Below are 16,118 nucleotides of genomic sequence, written 5' to 3'. Positions count from 1 at the left end.
AGAGCTTGAGGTCCGGAATTGTGATGCCACCAACATTGGCTTTCTTTTTCAATATCCCTTTGGCTATTCGAGGTCTTTTCTGGTTCCATATAAATTTTAGAATTATTTGTTCCATTTCTTTGAAAAAGATGGATGGTACTTTGATAGGAATTGCATTAAATGTGTAGATTGCTTTAGGTAGCATAGACATTTTCTCAATATTTATTCTTCCAATCCAGGAGCATGGAACATTTTTCCATTTCTTTGTGTCTTCCTCAATTTCTTTCATGAGTACTTTATAGTTTTCTGAGTATAGATTCTGTGCCTCTTTGGTTAGGTTTATTCCTAGGTATCTTATGGTTTTGGGTGCAATTGTAAATGGGATGGACTCCTTAATTTCTCTTTCTTCTGTCTTGCTGTTGGTGTAGAGAAATGCAACTGATTTCTGTGCATTGATTTTATATCCTGACACTTTACTGAATTCCTGTATAAGTTCTAGCAGTTTTGGAGTGGAGTCTTTTGGGTTTTCCACATATAGTATCATATCATCTGCGAAGAGTGATAATTTGACTTCTTCTTTGCCGATTTGGATGCCTTTAATTTCCTTTTGTTGTCTGATTGCTGAGGCTAGGACCTCTAGTACTATGTTGAATAGCAGTGGTGATAATGGACATCCCTGCTGTGTTCCTGACCTTAGCGGAAAAGCTTTCAGTCTTTCTCCATTGAGAATGATATTTGCGGTGGATTTTTCATAGATGGCTTTGATGATATTGAGGTATGTGCCCTCTATCCCTACACTTTGAAGAGTTTTGATCAGGAAGGGATGCTGTACTTTGTCAAATGCTTTTTCAGCATCTATTGAGAGTATCATATGGTTCTTGTTCTTTCTCTTATTGATGTGTTGTATCACATTGACTGATTTGCGGATGTTGAACCAACCTTGCAGCCCTGGAATAAATCCCACTTGGTCGTGGTGAATAATCCTTTTAATGTACTGTTGAATCCTATTGGCTAGTATTTTGTTGAGTATTTTTGCATCTGTGTTCATCAAGGATATTGGTCTATAGCTCTCTTTTTTGATGGGATCCTTGTCTGGTTTTGGGATCAAGGTGATGCTGGCCTCATAAAATGAGTTTGGAAGTTTTCCTTCCATTTCTATTTTTTGGAACAGTTTCAGGAGAATAGGAATTAGTTCTTCTTTAAATGTTTGGTAGAATTCCCCCGGGAAGCTGTCTGGCCCTGGGCTTTTGTTTGCTTGGAGATTTTTAATGACTGTTTCAATCTCCTTACTGGTCATGGGTCTTTTCAGGCTTTCTATTTCTTCCTGGTTCAGTTGTGGTAGTTTATATGTTTCTAGGAATGCATCTATTTCTTCCAGATTGTCAAATTTGTTGGTGTAGAGTTGCTCATAGTATGTTCTTATAATAGTTTGTATTTCTTTGGTGTTAGTTGTGATCTCTCCTCTTTCATTCATGATTTTATTTATTTGGGTCCTTTCTCTTTTCTTTTTGATAAGTCTGGCCAGGGGTTTATCAATTTTATTAATTTTTTCAAAGAACCAGCTCCTAGTTTCGTTGATTTGTTCTACTATTTTTTTGGTTTCTATTTCATTGATTTCTGCTCTGATCTTTATGATTTCTCTTCTCCTGCTGGGCTTAGGGTTTCTTTCTTGTTCTTTCTCCAGCTCCTTTAGGTGTAGGGTTAGGTTGTGAACCTGAGACCTTTCTTGTTTCTTGAGAAAGGCTTGTACCGCTATATATTTTCCTCTCAGGACTGCCTTTGTTGTGTCCCACAGATTTTGAACCGTTGTATTTTCATTATCATTTGTTTCCATGAATTTTTTCAATTCTTCTTTAATTTCCTGGTTGACCCATTCATTCTTTAGAAGGATGCTGTTTAGTCTCCATGTATTTGGGTTCTTCCCAAACTTCCTTTTGTGGTGAGTTCTAGCTTTAGAGCATTGTGGTCTGAAAATATGCAGGGAATGATCCCAATCTTTTGATACCGGTTGAGTCCTGATTTAGGACCAAGGATGTGATCTATTCTGAAGAAGGTTCCATGTGCACTAGAGAAGAATGTGTATTCTGTTGCTTTGGGGTGAAATGTTCTGAATATATCTGTGATGTCCATCTGGTCCAGTGTGTCGTTTAAGGCCTTTATTTCCTTGCTGATCTTTTGCTTGGATGATCTGTCCATTTCAGTGAGGGGAGTGTTAAAGTCCCCTACTATTATTGTATTATTGTTGATGTGTTTCTTTGATTTTGTTATTAATTGGTTTATATACTTGGCTGCTCCCACGTTGGGGGCATAGATATTTAAAATTGTTAGATCTTCTTGTTGGACAGACCCTTTGAGTATGATATAGTGTCCTTCCTCATCTCTTATTATAGTCTTTGGCTTAAAATCTAATTGATCTGATATAAGGATTGCCACTCCTGCTTTCTTCTGATGTCCATTAGCATGGTAAATTCTTTCCCACCCCCTCACTTTAAATCTGGAGGTGTCTTCGGGCTTAAAATGAGTTTCTTGGAGGCAACATATAGATGGGTTTTGTTTTTTTATCCATTCTGATACCCTGTGTCTTTTGACAGGGGCATTTAGCCCATTAACATTCAGGGTAACTATTGAGAGATATGAATTTAGTGCCATTGTATTGCCTGTAAGGTGACTGTTACTGTATTCGGTCTCTGTTCCTTTCTGATCTACCACTTGTAGGCTCTCTCTTTGCTTAGAGGACCCCTTTCAATATTTCCTGTAGGGCTGGTTTGGTGTTTGCAAATTCTTTCAGTTTTTGTTTGTCCTGGAAGCTTTTAAACTCTCCTTCTATTTTCAATGATAGCCTAGCTGGATATAGTATTCTTGGCTGCATGTTTTTCTCATTTAGTGCTCTGAAAATATCATGCCAGCTCTTTCTGGCCTGCCAGGTCTCTGTGGATAAGTCAGCTGCCAATCTAATATTTTTACCTTTGTATGTTACAGACTTCTTTTCCCAGGCTGCTTTCAGGATTTTCTCTTTGTCACTGAGACTTGTAAATTTTACTATTAGGTGACGGGGTGTGGGCCTATTCTTATTGATTTTGAGGGGCGTTCTCTGAACCTCCTGAATTTTGATGCTCGTTCCCTTTGCCATATTGGGGAAATTCTCCCCAATAATTCTCTCCAGTATACCTTCTGCTCCCCTCTCTCTTTCTTCTTCTTCTGGAATCCCAATTATTCTAATGTTGTTTCGTCTTATGGTGTCACTTATCTCTCCAATTCTCCCCTCGTGGTCCAGTAGCTGTTTGTCACTCTTTTGCTCAGCTTCCCTATTCTCTGTCATTTGGTCTTATATCACTAATTCTTTCTTCTGCCTCATTTATCCTAGCAGTGAGAGCCTCCATTTTTGATTGCACCTCATTAATAGCTTTTTTGATTTCAACTTGGTTAGATTTTAGTTCTTTTATTTCTCCAGAAAGGGCTTTTATATCTCCCAAGAGGGTTTCTCTAATATCTTCCATGCTTTTTTCGAGCCCGGCTAGAACCTTGAGAATTGTCATTCTGAACTCTTGATCTGACATATTACCAATGTCTGTATTGATTAGGTCCCTAGCCTTCGGTACTGCCTCTTGTTCTTTTTTTTGTGTTGAATTTTCCGTCTTGTCATTTTGTCCAGATAAGAGTATATGAAGGAACAAGTAAAATACTAAAAGGGTGGCAACAACCCCAGGAAAATATGCTTTAACCAAATTAGAAGAGATCCCAAATCGTGAGGGGGGAGAAAGGGGATAAAAAGAGGTTCAAAAAGGAAGAAAGAAAAAAAAAAAAGAAAAAAGGAAAAAAAAAGAAAAGAAAAAAATTTAAAAAAAGAAAACAAATAAGAAAAATATAAAAAAGAAAATATATATATATTAGATAGACTAGTTAAAAACGTTAAAAAAGAAAAAGGTAAAGGTTAAAAAAAAATTTAACCAGAAGGCGAGAAAAGAAACAAAAAATGAAAATAAAAATTACTTTAACTGCAAGACTAAAAAAAATCACAGGGAAAAAGCCATGAGTTTCGTGCTTTGCTTTCTCCTCCTGTGGAATTCTGCTGCTCTCCTTGGTATTGAAACCGCACTCCTTGGTAGGTGAACTTGGTCTTGGCTGGATTTCTTGTTGATCTTCTGGGGGAGGGGCCTGTTGTAGTGATTCTCAAGTGTCTTTGCCCCAGGCGGAATTGTACCGCCCTTATCAGGGGCCGGGGTGCGTAATCCGCTCGGGTTTGCTTTCAGGAGCTTTTGTTCCCTGAGCACTTTCCGTAGAGTTCCGGAGGACGGGAATACAAATGGCGGCCTCCTGGTCTCCGGCCCAGAGGAGCCGAGAGCCCAGGGCCCCACTACTCAGTGCGCCCTCAGAGAACAGCGCCCAGTTACTCCCGTCTGCCTGACCTCCAGCCGTGCTCCGAGCTCACCAAGCCTGCGACCAGTTCAAGGTAACACCGAGCTGTGAGCTTACTGTCAGCTCTGTCTCTGTAGCCAGCTTTCCCCTTCCAATACCCGCAAGCTCTGCGACACTCAGACACCCCCGATCCTTCTGTGACCCTGCGGGACCTGAGGCCACGCTGACCCCGCGTGGGCTTTGCCCAGGTTTAGCCTCTGGAGCGATGTCCCTCAGCGGAACAGACTTTTAAAAGTCCTGATTTTGTGCGCCGTTGCTCCGCAGCTTGCCGGGAGCCGGCCCCTCCTCCCAGGGTCTATCTTCCCGTCGCTTTGGATTCACTTCTCTGCCGGTCCTACCTTTCAGAAAGTGGTTGTTTTTCTGTTTCCAGAATTGCTGTTCTTCTTCTCCTCGATCTGCCGATGGATTTTCAGGTGTTTGCAATCTTTAGATAAGCTATCTAGCTGATCTCCGGCTAGCTGAAGTAGTCTCAGCCTGCTACTTTTCCGCCATCTTGACTCCTCCCCCCCTAAACATGGCCATGACTTTTACAGTGTGTTTTAAGTGATGTTCATTGACCCGAACTTTTCACTATTTCTTCATGGCTTCTAAGGCAGCTAACTGAAAGCAGACAACTTCACATTTCTCACCACTACAACTGAGCTTACACTATTTGAATGCTAGACTTAATGCATTCCCCAACTGTCACTTTTTCTAGCTCACCATGCCCAGTCTATCACACATGATAATTCTACAAATACTAATGTTATTGTGTTCCAGAATCTACTGAAAGTCTGTTTTCTAGGGCAGAGATATCATCATGTGCTTCACCTCAAGCAGAGCACGAGGTTAGACTGGGATAGAAGTAGGTTATTGTGAGGCGGTACCAAGAAGCATAAATGAAGGAGTGGAAAGAGGAAGAGTCAGGGAAGATGGAAAATCAATATAAGAGTCATTATTAATACCACAGGGAAGACTTAGCTGTGACCCCTAAGAAGTTAGATGTGACCTCCAAGAAGTGAAGGAGTCCTCCGGTGATGTCGACCCGAATGAAAAGAAACCAGCGCATTTATCCAGTGACTCCCTCACCCCTCATTGGTTCGAGAGGCGTTCTTACAGGCAACAACCATCTCACACTTTATGTTGTACATGCATGTCATCAAATTAGACTGTTGCAGCACCAAAAAGATCCTGAGGCAGAATGGAAAACTGAGTGGCACACATTTGAGATGGAATAAAGCAAGTGCAGAATGAGTCTTTCCACAGCTGACTACTGAAATCATATACAGACAGAAGAAATATGATGTGAAAACTAAAATGTCTGCCATAGGCAATATAAATGATATCTCTTGGCAAGGGCTTCTGGAAATGAAAAGGTATTTTGGACATATTTATGATATAATGTCAACCAAAAGTTATTAGAAAGTAATTCACATTCATTACTTAAAGATAAATATAGAAGATGCTTAAGAAATTTTTAATTTTTACCTGGGAAAGCAGGTATACTTCTATTTATACAATTTTAATTGTACTGTATATTTAGGAATAATAGAATCATTTTTAAGATGACGTGTATTTCTTTTAGTCTGTGATACAGGAACTTTGTAATTTTTCTCAAATGAGTGATGATGAAACTTGAAGTCGACAGTATTTTATATTATGTACAAAAACAACTTGAAGCAAAAGTACTTGGCGCTGGGTTCTTAGTATTCAATGGTCATATAGATTTTAAAAAATCTGTAACTGTAAAACCCAGGTAAATAATCTTATGCTATAAACTCATGAGGGAAATCAGTAACATTATTTTGAAATAGCTACAAATGTTAACTTTTATGAAAAAAATGACATCATTCTCAAGGTCAAAATAATAAATATCAATTGGATCCTACTATACTACATGAATATTTAAAAATTATACTATCTTTGGGTTTTATAGCTTAATCAGGTCATGGCCACACTGCAGAAATTTCCTAAATTAAAAATGGTTTAAAAGCAAAAGCAAAAAAAAATTGACAATTTTTGTTTGCATTTTTTTTTTAATGAGGTACCCATTAGAGACATATTTTACTTTAAGTAATTTAAGGAGAAAATATTTTATATAATAAGGAGGTATCCATTAAATAGAGATGCTTTCCAATGATTTTCTCTCCTTCAATTAAGATCTTTTTCTACTTATTCAAAATACTATTTCTACTTTGATGAGCAGAGTACAATAGGGAATTTTGCTGGGAATACTTCCTACTACCTAAATAGTGTGAAAACAAAGACTTTTTCTAATGTAACAGTCAACAGACTATCTAATATTTTTCTAATATACTCCTTCTCCATTTGAAATAACACAGATTTTGTAGTTTGCATACAACAGCTGTTATTCCGAAAACAAATTTCTGGCAAGCTCTATTTCTGAATTTAGGGGAACTTCTTTTGGCATACGTTGAGCTTAAAATATGTGATTTAATACTGTTAATTAAACTATAGTATTATACTTCTTACTACTTAGAATTTTTAACTCATTCAAAGAGTTATTTTGGTCTTAATTTAGTCATAGATTCTTATCATATATAAATCTTAGCCATATGTAATAAGGAAGTATAAGTGAAATAAATTGGTTAAGTTGTTCCTAAACATTTCTACACTTAAAAATATAAAATTGTGATTTAACACTGCTGCTCAAAACTTTCACCTTCTGTTTTTTTTTAAGTAATTGTTTCTGAGACATCATAAGTCAATTTGATTGTACATTCATATTTTTTAAAGTTAAGAATTATTTTTTCTATTGCATCACTTAATTGTGTTCCTAGTGAATTTTTCCTTTATCTTTCACAAAAACTCATTCCTTGGGTTTTATTTATTTTTTTTTAAAGATTTTATTTGTTTATTTGACAGACAGAGATCACAAGTAGACAGAGAGGCAGGCAGAGAGAGAGAGAGAGAAGCAGGCTCCCTGCTGAGCAGAGAGCCCGATGCGGGACTCGATCCCAGGACCCCGAGATCATGACCTGAGCCGAAGGCAGCGGCTTAACCCACTGAGCCACCCAGGCGCCCATTCCTTGGGTTTTAAATGTGAATTCTTTCATCACTTGTTTTCATCCCTTATTCTCCCTGCCATGCGTTCTTAAAGAGATGATGGATTTGCCCTCTAATTCTAATCTTTTTTTATACTACTTTTTTTACAACAATAACAAAGACTTTTATTCTACCATGAATTTTTGGTTTCATTCTTTTGTTCCCTGTATTATAATACTGCCTTTTAATCAATCTGCATAATTCTGTCATGTCCTCAACAAACCTTTTCCTTAAAATTTTTTAAGACTACAAATCAAATATATTCTAAAATATTTATTGTAACACTTATTTTTCAAGCATATATACATATTTTTTTCAATATTTTAAAATCATGCTCTGATTTCTGTTTCAGATTATTTTCCAGGACTGGATCTGGCATTTTGCTTTTATTTATTCACCCTTCAACAAAAGGTGCTTTTGGGGTGCTCCCATTTTCTTTTGAGTTTTTGGAAAAAGAAAACATCACAGATCAAGAACCTAGTGTCATTGATGAGCATCTGACTCACTGAAATTAAAGTTCCTAAGGCTGATCCTAACTTCTACCGGAATTTTTCTGCTTGGCGATTGGGTTCACTCTCTGTACATATTATAAATGTATAACAGTTGCTTACAACCAAATTATAACATAAAAATTGACTCCTGGGGTTCCTGGGTGGCTCAGTGGGTTGAGCCTCTGCCTTCGGCTCGGGTCATGGTCTCGGGGTCCTGGGATCGGGTCCCGCATCGGGCTCTCTGCTCAGCAGGGAGCCTGCTTCCTCCTCTCCCTCTCTCTGCCTGCCTCACTGCCTACTTGTGATCTCTCTCTGTCAAGTAAATAAATAAAATCTTTAAAAAAAAATTGACTCCTGTCTTAACAGGCTTTAATCCTAAAGCACTTGGTATTTTTCAGAACTACATGGCTTTTGTTATCTAATATATCTGTATCCAAAAAAGTAATGATCTCCCTAACCTGTCCCTCTTTAGCCATACTCATATTGTATCCTAGGAGTTGAGTGGAAAGGAAGGAGAGATTCTGTCTGAAGTGGTGACAAAGAGAATTTCTGTAGTTGAACGCTTGTATCAAATCAGCCTGTAAAAATCCATAAATTACAGAATATGTGGCAGACAAAACCTTTTTACTACATTCCAAAAGTCACCATCATTGTTTTAAGCGAGGGAAATTTGCAATGCAGATAAGTTATTGTCATTTCATTTCCATTGCCTTGAATCTAAGATAAGACCGATGTCAGTGTGGTAGTTTTAAGCACCATCATGTGTGCCTATTTACAAATTGAGAACTAGCGAAGCATGAACTACTAGTCTGCTACTAAGACAGGAAAATTCTGCTTATTAGTATTTAATCAACATTGGATCTTAAATTCTGGATTTGCATTTAAACATACTGGAAACTAATTTCTGGCTTGAAAAAATACCAATGAATCTGTTGTGGTCTTGAATTTCTTAGTTGCCTTCTATCTGAGCTTTCTCATTACAAACTCTTTAATTTTAATTATAGTTATCGGGTTATCCACCTTTGGTCAGTGAGAGTAAAACAAAAAGTACCTCAAACTCTTCGCAGTTCTTTTAGTAAGTTTTATGGGTAAAACCACAGCCTGACCATTATGCAGTAATGGTTTTATTTAAGATTTTTTAAACAGCCAGGATTTTATCTGTAATTATACATATCAGCTTGAACAAGGAATATAATATTTTTATAATAAGATTAGCCATTCCATCTGACAAATGGAAATTATTGAATAAACCATTTGATATGTATTAGTTATCAGTATTAGAATAATTGTGAATCATGGCAAAGCCTACTCAGTGTTGCAATTTCAATTCTTCTTCATTGTCATTCTTAAAAATCCATTTGAAAAATAATAGCTCTTGGAAATTGTATCAGGGATAAAACTTGCTAAATTAATGACTCTCCTTGGAAATGAATAAACAGCTCAACAGCTTAGCAATCAATCACTGCTCTGATACTATATAAATATAATTTTCTATTCCATTAGCATTCTAATTATTTGTATATTTTTCTTTGTTTGTCATTTAATATATTGGTTTGTTCAAATTTTTATGAAAGTAATTTTACACTTATTTCTCTTTAATATTTAGCTTTACAATTTCAGTGACCTTTTTTGTTTTTATGTAAATGTTCTTTCCAGGAGATCTTGCCAACTACCATCTATCAATTACTTAATAAAGAAACGGAATGAGTGATTCACTACAATGGATTTGTTTCTTACAGGATTACTGGCTAAAACTCTATCAAGATTTCTTAGCAGACATCTATGTCTTCTGCAACTGGAAATAAATGAAATCTTATGCTATTGTATTAGCTTAAGTTTACTTACCAAAAGACTTATAAATGACATTCTTTAATCTTTCAGAGTTTATATTCAATTGATTTGATATTCTGAAAAACTACATGCCAACAAGTCAGACAACTTAAGAGAAATAGATAGATTCCTAGAAACAGATAACCTACCAAAACTGAAGCAGGAAGAAACAGAAAATTTAAACAGACTGATTACCAGCGAGGAGAATCAGAAATTGAAATCTCCCAGCAAGAAGTCCAGAAGCAGATGGCATTAATAGGCAAATTCTACCAAACATTCAAACATTTGGTAGAATTCAAAACTCTACCAAACAAGGAGAGCTAATACCTATTCTTCTCAAACTATCCCCCTCAAAAAAAGAAGAAAAACTTCCAAATTCATTCTGTGAGGCCAGTGTAACCCTGACACCAAAACCAGATAAAGACGCCTCAAAAAAAAAAAAAAAAAAAAGGAACTATAGGCCTGTATCCCTGATGAACACAAGATGTGGAATATTCAACAAAACATTAACAAACCAAATCCAAAAATACATTAAAAATAATTCACCACAATCAAGTGGGATTTATTCCTGGGATACAAGGGTGGTTCAATATTTGCAAATCAACATAGTATATCACATCAGTAAAAGAAAGGCTAAAATATATGTGGTCATTTTAACAGATACAGAAAACATATTTGACAAAGTGCATCCATTCAGTATAAGGGCCTCAACAAAGTAGGTTTAGAGGGAACATACCTCAACATAATAAAGGCCATATTTGAAAAACCCACAGCAAACACCATACTCAATGGGGAAAATGGAGAGCTTATCCCTTAAGGTCAGGAACAAGACAGGGATGTCTACGCACCACTTTCATTCAACACTGTCCTGGAAGACCTAGCCACAGCAATCAAAAGATAAAAATAAAATAAAATAAAATATAATAAAATAAAATAAAATGGGGGGAGGAGTCAAGATGGCGGAGAAGTAGCAGGCTGAGACTACTTCAGCTAGCAGGAGATTAGCTAGATAGCTTATCTAAAGATTGCAAACACCTACAAATCCATTGGCAGATTGAAGAGAAGAAGAACAGCAATTCTAGAAACAGAAAACAAGCACTTTCTGAAAGGTAGGACTGGCGGAGAAGTGAATCCAAAGCGACGGGAAGATAGACCCCAGGGGAGGTGCCGGCTCCCGGCAAGTGGCAGAGCAATGGAGCACAAAATCAGGACTTTTAAAAGTCTGTTCCGCTGAGGGTCATCGCTCCAGAGGCTAAACCGGGTGAAGCCCATGCGGGGTCAGTGTGGCCGCGGTCCCGCAGGGTCACAGAAGGATCGGGGGTGTCTGAGTGTCACAGAGCTTAAAGGTAGTAGAACGGGGAAGCCGGCTACAGAGACAGAGCCGACAGTGAACTTGCACCTCGGTGTTACCTTGAACCGGTCGCAGGCTCGGTGAGCTTGGAGCGCTGCCGGAGGCCAGGCAGACAGGAGTTACTGGGCGCTGGTCTCTGAGGGCGCACTGAGGAGTGGGGCCCCGGGCTCTCGGCTCTTCTGGGCCGGAGACCAGGAGGCCGCCATTTGTATTCCCGTCCTCCGGAACTCTATGGAAAGTGCTCAGGGAAGAAAAGCTCCTGAAAGCAAACCCGAGCAGATTACTCAGCCCGGCCCCCGGTAAGGGCGGTGCAATTCCGCCTGGGGCAAAGACACTTGGGAATCAATACAACAGGCCCCCCCCCCCAGAAGATCAATAAGAAATCCAGTCAAGACCAAGTTCACCTACCAAGAAGTGCAGTTTCAATCAAGGAGAGCAGCAGAAATCCGGAGGAGGAGAAAGCAAAGCACAGAACACATGGCTTTCTCCCTATGATTCTTTAGTCTTGCAGTTCATTTTTTTTTTCTTTTTCATTTTTTTTCTCTTCTTCTGCTAAATTTTTTTTAACTTTTACCCTTTTCCTTTTTTACGTTTTTAAACTAGTTTATCTAATATATATATATTTTTTTCTTTTTTATACTTTTCTTTATTTGTTTTCTTTTTTTAACTTTTTTCTTTTTTCTTTTTTTTTCTTTCTTTCTTTATTTATGAACCTCTTTTTATCCCCTTTATCTCCCCTCCTGATTTGGGATCTCTTCTTATTTGTTTAAAGCATATTTTCCTGGGGTTGTTGCCACCCTTTTAGTATTTTACTTGCTCCTTCATATACTCTTATCTGGACAAAATGACAAGGCAGAAAAATTCACCACAAAAAAAGAACAAGAGGCAGTACTGAAGGCTAGGGACCTAATCAATATAGACATTGGTAATATGTCAGCTCTAGAGTTCAGAATGACAATTCTCAAGGTTCTAGCCTGGCTCGAAAAAGGCATGGAAGATATTAGAGAAACCCTCTTGGGAGATATAAAAGCCCTTTCTGGAGAAATAAAAGTGCTAAAATCTAACCAAGTTGAAATAAAAAAAAAGCTATTAATGAGATGCAATCAAAAATGGAGGCTCTCATTGCCAGGATAAATGAGGCAGAAGAAAGAATTAGCGATATAGAAGACCAAATGACAGAGAATAAAGAAGCTGAGCAAAAGAGGGACAAACAGCTACTGGACCACAAGGGGAGAATTCGAGAGATAAGTGACACCATAAGACAAAACAACATTAGAATAATTGGGATTTCAGAAGAAGAAGAAAGAGAGAGGGGAGCAGAAGGTATACTGGAGAGAATTATTGGGGAGAATTTCCCCAATATGGCAAAGGGAACGAGCATCAAAATTCAGGAGGTTCAGAGAACGCCCCTCAAAATCAATAAGAATAGGCCCACACCCCGTCACCTAATAGTAAAATTTACAAGTCTTAATGACAAAGAGAAAATCCTGAAAGCAGCCCGGGAAAAGAAGTCTGTAACATACAATGATAAAAATATTAGATTGGCAGCAGACTTATCCACAGAGACCAGGCAGGCCAGAAAGAGCTGGCATGATATATTCAGAGCACTAAATGAGACACGCAGCCAAGAATACTATATCCAGCTAGGCTATCATTGAAAATAGAAGGAGAGATTAAAAGTTTCCAGGACAAACAAAAACTGAAAGAATTTGCAAACACCAAACCAGCCCTACAGGAAATATTGAAAGGGGTCCTCTAAGCAAAGAGAGAGCCTACAAGTGGTAGATCAGAAAGGAACAGAGACCGAATACAGTAACAGTCACCTTACAGGCAATACAATGGCACTAAATTCATATCTCTCAATAGTTACCCTGAATGTTAATGGGCTAAATGCCCCAATAAAAAGACATAGGGTATCAGAATGGATTAAAAAAACAAAACCCATCTATATGTTGCCTACAAGAAACTCATTTTAAGCTCAAAGACACCTCCAGATTTAAAGTGAGGGGGTGGGAAAGAATTTACCATGCTAATGGACATCAGAAGAAAGCAGGAGTGGCAATCCTTATATCAGATCAATTAGATTTTAAGCCAAAGACTATAATAAGAGATGAGGAAGGACACTATATCATACTCAAAGGGTCTGTCCAACAAGAAGATCTAACAATTTTAAATATCTATGTCCCCAACGTGGGAGCATCCAACTATATAAACCAATTAATAACAAAATCAAAGAAACACATCAACAATAATACAATAATAGTTGGGGATTTTAACACTCCCCTCACTGAAATGGACAGATCACCCAAGCAAAATATCAACAAGGAATTAAAGGCTTTAAATGACACACTGGACCAGGTGAACATCACAGATATATTCAGAACATTTCAACCCAAAGCAACAGAATACATTCTTCTCTAGTTCACATGGAACATTCTCCAGAATAGATCACATCCTCGGTCCTATATCAGGCCTCAACCGGTATCAAAAGATTGGGATCATTCCTGCATATTTTCAGACCACAATGCTCTGAAGCTAGAACTCAACCACAAGAGGATGTTTGGAAAGAACCCCAATATATGGAGACTAAACAGCATCCTTCTAAAGAATGAATGGGTCAACCAGGAAATTAAAGAAGAATTGAAAAAATTCATGGAAACAAATGATAATGAAAATACAACGGTTCAAAATCTGTGGGACACAACAAAGGCAGTCCTGAGAGGAAAATATATAGCGGTACGAACCTTTCTCAAGAAACAAGAAAGGTCTCAGGTACACAACCTAACCCTACACCTAAAGGAGCTGGAGAAAGAACAAGAAAGAAACCCTAAGCCCAGCCGGAGAAGAGAAATCATAAAGATCAGAGCAGAAATCAATGAAATAGAAACCAAAAAAACAATAAAGGATAGATAGAGGACTAGTGTCCAGAATCTATAAAGAACTTAGCAAACTCAACATCCAAAGAACAAAGAATCCAATCAGGAAATGGGCAGAGGACATGAACAGACATTTCTGCAAAGAAGACATCCAGATGGCCAACAGACACATGAAAAAGTGCTCCATATCACTCTGCATCAGGGAAATACAAATCAAAACCACAATGAGATATCACCTCACACCAGTCAGAACGGCTAAAACTAACAAATCAGGAAATGACAGATGCTGGCGAGAATGCGGAGAAAGGGGAACATTCCTACACTGCTGGTGGGAATGCTAGCTGGTGCAACCACTCTGGAAAACAGCATGGAAGGTCCTTCAAAAAGTTGAAACTAGAACTACCCTATGACCCAGCAATTGCACTACTGGGTATTTACCCTAAAGATACAAACGTTGTGATCCGAAGGGGCATGTGCACCCGAATGTTTATAGCAGCAATGTCCACAATAGCCAAACTATGGAAAGGACCTAGAAGTCCATCAACAGAGGAATGGATCAAGAAGATGTGGTATATATACACAATGGAATACTATGCAGCCATCAAAAGAAATGAAATCTTGCCATTTGCGACAATGTGGATGGAACTAGAGCGTATCATGCTTAGCGAAATAGGTCAAGCGGAGACAGACAACTATCATATGATCTCCCTGATATGGGGAGAGGGGGGTTGTGAGAAGGGGGGTGGGGTTGTGGACATTGGGGAGGGTGTGTGCTTTGGTGAGTACTGTGAAGTGTGTAAACCTGGTGATTCACAGACCTGTACCCCTGGGGATAAAAATATATTATATGTTTATAAAAAATAAAAATAAAAATAAAATAAAATAAAAAAGCATCCAAATTGGTAAGGAAGAATAAGATTTTTTACTATTTGCACATAACATGATATTCTATATAGAAATCCCAAAGACTCCTCTAAAAAAAAAAACTACCAGAACTGATAAATAAATTCAGTAATGTCATAGGATATTAAAAACAAACAAAACAAAAGAATGTGCATCAATATGTTGCATTCCTTTTTTTTAAGATTTTATTTTTGGAGTACCTGGCTGGCTCAGTCAGAGGACCATGCAACTCTTAATCTTGGGGTTGTGAGTTCAACTCCCCTGTTGGATATAGAAGTTAAAAAAAAAGTCTGAGCCAGCAAGTCACCCCAATGTGTTGATTTCCATACACTATTAATGAAAAAGTAGAAAAAGAAATTAAGAAGTCTATCCCATTTATAATTACACCAAAAATAGTAAGAGACCTAGGAATGAATCTCACCAAAGAAGTGAAAGACATATACTCTGAAAACCATAAAACATTAATGAAAGAAACTGAAGATGATACAAAGAAATGGAAAGATAATCCATGCTCATCCTAGAAGACAAATATTGTTGAAATGTCTGTGCTACACAAAGAAATTTAACATTAAATGTAATCCCTATCAAAATACAAATAGCATTTTTCACAGAACTATAACAAACAATCTTAAAACTTATATGGAAACACAAAAGGCCTCAAGTGGCCAAAATCATTTTAAAACAGAAAGTAAAGCTAGAGGTGTTACAATTCTGCACTTAAAATTATATTGCAAAAGTGCAGTAATCAAACATTAAAGTACTGGCACAAAAATAAACACATAGATCAATGGAACAGAATAGAAAACCCAGAAATAAACCTGTATCTATATGGTCAATTAATCTTCCACAAAGCAGGAAAGAATATCCAATCAGAAAAAAGCAGTCTCTTCAATAAAAAGTGCTGAGAAAACTAGTCAGGTACACGCAAAAGAGGGAAACTGCACCGCTTTCTTTCACCATACACAAAAATAAATTCAAAATGGATTAAAGACCTCCATATGAGACCTAAAATCATAAAATTCTAGAGGAGAACACAGGGAGTAATGTGTCTGACACAGGGCATATCAACATTTTTCTACATATGTCTCTTGAGGCAAGGAAAATAGCAAAAAATAAACTACTAGGAGTACATAAAAATAAAAAGCTTCTGCAAAGCAAAGGAAACAGTTAACAAAACTAAAAGGCAACCTACTGAATGGGAGAAAATATTTGCAAATGACATAGCCG

The 16,118-nt window shown here is 37.6% G+C and overlaps 1 long non-coding RNA gene across 3 annotated transcripts in view; it reads right to left on the bottom strand.

Moving 5' to 3' along the window:
• Positions 1–16,118, bottom strand: part of LOC116586090 — a 258,554-nt gene that overhangs the window by 75,351 nt on the left and 167,085 nt on the right. The window contains exon 1 of one of the 3 annotated variants that reach the window (XR_004283885.1): positions 5,340–5,414. The exons of the other annotated variants lie outside the window; for them this stretch is intronic. This is a non-coding gene — a long non-coding RNA (uncharacterized LOC116586090). Of the gene's footprint in view, positions 1–5,339; positions 5,415–16,118 lie in introns of those variants that run through there. 3 annotated transcript variants of the gene reach the window in all.

The sequence above is a fragment of the Mustela erminea genome, chromosome 3 (assembly GCF_009829155.1).
Source record: "Mustela erminea isolate mMusErm1 chromosome 3, mMusErm1.Pri, whole genome shotgun sequence".
NCBI lineage: Eukaryota > Metazoa > Chordata > Mammalia > Carnivora > Mustelidae > Mustela > Mustela erminea.
Note: the sequence above shows the minus strand (reverse complement) of the source record. Positions and strands in the feature narration are given on the sequence as shown.